The sequence below is a fragment of the Lithobates pipiens genome, unplaced genomic scaffold (genome assembly GCF_037356315.1).
Source record: "Lithobates pipiens isolate NorthernLeopardFrog02 unplaced genomic scaffold, aLitPip1_a1.2 Scaffold_18, whole genome shotgun sequence".
NCBI lineage: Eukaryota > Metazoa > Chordata > Amphibia > Anura > Ranidae > Lithobates > Lithobates pipiens.
In genome coordinates this window covers 436,113,498-436,117,600 of record NW_027507758.1, presented here as the reverse complement: position 1 = coordinate 436,117,600, position 4,103 = coordinate 436,113,498, and positions in this window count along the sequence as shown.

Sequence of the window (4,103 nt, the reverse complement as noted above, 5' to 3'; positions counted from 1 at the left end):
CTTTAGGCTCTCGTGGACTGCGATTGTGATATGCATATGTGACGTGCTTGCTGTAAGTCTTATTTTTTAAGTAGAATTCATTTCATAAGTTTTACCTTGCTTAAGTTTACTTCATCATTGGAGCATAGTTTGTAATTTTAATAGTATAAGCACATAAGAAGCCTATGAGCTCACTTCTGCCTACCACATAGTATTTCTAACATAATCATAGCAGAGTTTTGTACCATGTCAGCCATCGATTAAAGTGGATGTAAACTCTCAGGCCGCGTACACACGGGCGGACTGTTCGCCCAACTTTGTCCGCTGAACAGTGTTTGGGCGGACAGTCCGCTCGTGTGTGGGCTTTCAGCGGACAGTTTCAGCGGACAGTTTGACGAACAAGGTTTTTCGGAATTTCCGAAAAACTGTCCGCTGAAACCTTGTTTCAGCGAACAGTCCGCCCGTGTGTAGGCTTGTTCGTCAAACTAAGTTCCGCGCATGCTCAGAAAGGATTTACACGCCGAAAGTTATAATGCAAGTGTATAGGACGTCGTATTTTTCGTCCCGTCGTACGTGCCGTTCACGTCATCGCGCACGGTTTCAGCAAACTGTTCGTTCGTCGTGTGTGGCCATGTCCGTCCATGCTAATTTTGAGCGGACTGTTTGCCGAAACTGTTTGACGAACAAGGTTGGGCGAACAGTCCGCGCGTGTGTACGCGGCCTTACATATACCCAGTGAAGTGAACAGCCTCAGATGATACACAGAGATGAAACAAATCTCCATGCATAGGTTTTACATGTATATCTGCTGTCTTCAGATTTATATATTCTTTAGAAAGTACAAATCGTGTTAGATTTTCTCTTCCTGTTCAACACTGAGTGTGAAGTCTGGGTATACAGCCAAGACAGCTGATTGGAGGAAAGGCTCACATCCCTACTCCACGTAGGCAGACTTGCAGAGCTGTCCTGTGACACGGCAAGCTCTCTGATAATATATTTATAGCAACCTCCCCCTACATAAAATTCAGCCTGGTTTTATCACAGTTGACGGAGAATTTATCAGAAGTTATCATGCTGATAACAGAAGAATGGAGCAGGTGAAAGCCACGGGATTTAGTGCTTTGAACAGAAATAAGAAAACACTGAATTTCATGAATTGGGTTTACATCCACTTTATTTTAGGATTGCATAATACCTAACAAAGAAACCTAAGCAAGGTCCTAAAAGCTCATACATTTATTATTCTAAATTAGCCAGCAATGAGCATCACTTAAACTCAAAGCTTTTGACATTGTCATAACAAATCACACATTTTAAAAAGGGGCAGCCTTTTACTACCCCTTTAATGGTAAAGCACATTATGGTAATGAGGTTGTTTATTATCTTGAACAATAATATACTGTATACAGAACACACACAGCAGACTCAAAGGCATTCTTACAGTGATATTTAAATCACACATGGAAACATGGGTGTCCTTTGATGGTGGGGTGGGACTTGCATTATATCATCTCTCAAACATGCATTCTCTTTCACTATCCAAATATTTTAAAGATACATGTCAGTCAAAATAGAAATGTAATACTCAAACTGTACAAAGGGCACACTACCTACTTATTCAGAGCGTCTGTTTAATGTTGCTTTGTTACTAGTAATCTGATGCTTTGGAAACCTTGCATTCCCACTGCTGATGACCGAACAACAGCAGCAAAAATGTAAAGTGAACTTGTGCCCAGACTACGGATATTAAACTATTTCCATATTCTTAACAGGCAGCTTTCAGCTTTCAAACAAGCCATTCTTGACCTCTCTAGCTGTCTTCAATTTGAAGTTAATAACACTTAAAGCGGGGTTCCACCCTAAAGTGGAACTTCCGCTGATCGGAACCCTCCCCCCCTCCGGTGTCACAATTGGCACCTTTCAGGGGGGAGGGGGGTGGAGATACCTGTCAAAGACAGGTATTTACACCCACTTCCGGGCATAGACTCCCACGGGAGTCTACGCCATTTCCTGTCCTGCCGCGCTGTCTGCTGGGACACACACGGGTCTCAGAGACAGCGCGGACAATTCCTATTGCGCTGCGCGACTCGCGCATGCGCAGTAGGGAACCGGGAAGTGAAGCCGATTCGCTTCACTTCCTGATTCCCTCACCTAGAATGGTGGTGGCAGCAGCCGAGAGCCAAGCGATCGATCGGCCTCGGCTGCCGGCATTGCTGGGACCCGGGACAGGTGAGTGTCCATTTATTAAAAGTCAGCAGCTGTAGTATTTATAGCTGCTGGCTTTTAATATTTTTTTTGTAGGTGGAATCCCTCTTTAGGAAAAAGCACTCTGAAGTTTGGTTTCAGTTGCTATCTTTCAGCTTAGAAACACCTGCTGGTACTCTTGATATTAGAAGGCTACCTAGATTCTACTGTAGCGCCGGTACTCCTAACGAGTACATGCTATATGTTTAAATTTAGTTTTTGCCCAAAACTGTAATGAGTTTTGGGACTAATTGTGCTAAATTGTACTTTGGCATCAGTTTGGCTGGGCTGTATAGAAGTTCTGCCTGGTCATAGGTGGGGTTGTACACCTGTGGGAGGGTATAGAACGCAGTCTGGTGGATGCATTGGGTACCCATTTCTATCTTGGAACCAATCAGTGGGCGCGTTTGTCTCACTGCGTAATCCGGGAAGGGGTACCAAAGGTGCCGAAGTCACGTGGTTCGAAGTTCCAGTCCAGAAGTTGTTGCTGACTCCGTGGTCCTGGTCCTCCTGACCAGCCCACAGGGGCCCTCATGGCCTGGGGTGTGGATCCATCCGTTTCTGAGCCTCAGAACTGGCTAGTTCGAGGTACAGTAACTGGAAGGAGGATTCTAAGGTTTTCCAGTGCCGTCTCTGGTTTTGGAGAGGCCCAGCAACACTACACGTGACCAGGGGAGGACTCTTCAGTATGAGAGCCACGCATAAGGCTGGCTGCTCGGTAAGAGCCTGGAAGCAGAGCTGCCATGAACATCGAATGTATCCACAATTCTTGCGGTATCGCCGGTCCCGCTGAAAGATTCTGGTACAGTAAGAAAAGTTCCTACTTCTACCCTTCCAGTTGTAACTACGTTTACAAGTTTCCAACCAAGTCTGCGTGAGAAACTTTGAAAAACTAGAATTACCTGTTGGCTGCTAAACCCAAAACTTAAGGATTTATTCAACAGTTAAAGAATCCAGGTGCGAGTGGCTGTTCCCTGGATTATGTACATAGAGAAAGACTGTTATTGAAGTCAGCAATTCCAAGCACCTGAGCTAAACTCTACCCTGATACCCTCTATTCCCAATGTAGAGACTGAGTTTGTTCAACCGTTTTATGCAAAATAAAAATCCTGACAAGGAATTCAAGTGTCGGTCTCTACAGTTACTGGGTTATCAACCCTGGGAATCCCTAGACAAGGACAACGAGTGCGAGCAGGAGGAGGTAATCAGTAAGCCCAGAAAAATTCAGCAGCTCCTTCGAGGGCTAGTGCTACACTAGTCTGATAGAAAAAGTTGAGATTTCACGCTCCGAGTTGTGAAGTTTTAAAATTTCCACAATACTTAGTTATGGAGCACCCCCTTGCTGTTTTGCTAGAGTGATAGTTTTGTGTAGTGTGGGTAAATTTATGCAGGCAGCATCCCTGAGACCTCTCCCCCTATTTCTAGAATGTGCTGGAACCTTCTAGAAAAATGGGAGGGGAAGTAAGGTGGAGCTGCCTGGAGTATTCTGAGGGCACTGACCAATTCCCAAATTGGGTTGGCAAGGGACAGGCCCCCTCATATGCTTTGGGTCAGCCCAGTTAGGAAGGGGAGTTCGGGTGGAAGCTGGAGATGGAGTGTTAGCCTGTCGTGGATGCACCTTGAGATGCTGGGATTCAGCTGGGTCTGTAAAAGTGACAATAAGAGTGACCTCTGACAATCACTTAGCTGACAGGGAGCTGGCGATGGTGAATCTGCCTGCAGGTGTATGGCTCACTTGCTGAAGATTTTTCACGCTGTTCAGGCCGCGGCACCTTCTCATCTTCCCAGTGTGGCTGGGTCCCTGCTTTCAGCTGAAGGCCGTTGTCCCAAGAGGAATAGCTCCTCCCCGGGCCATGCTGTTTATGTCCTCTCCCAGCATT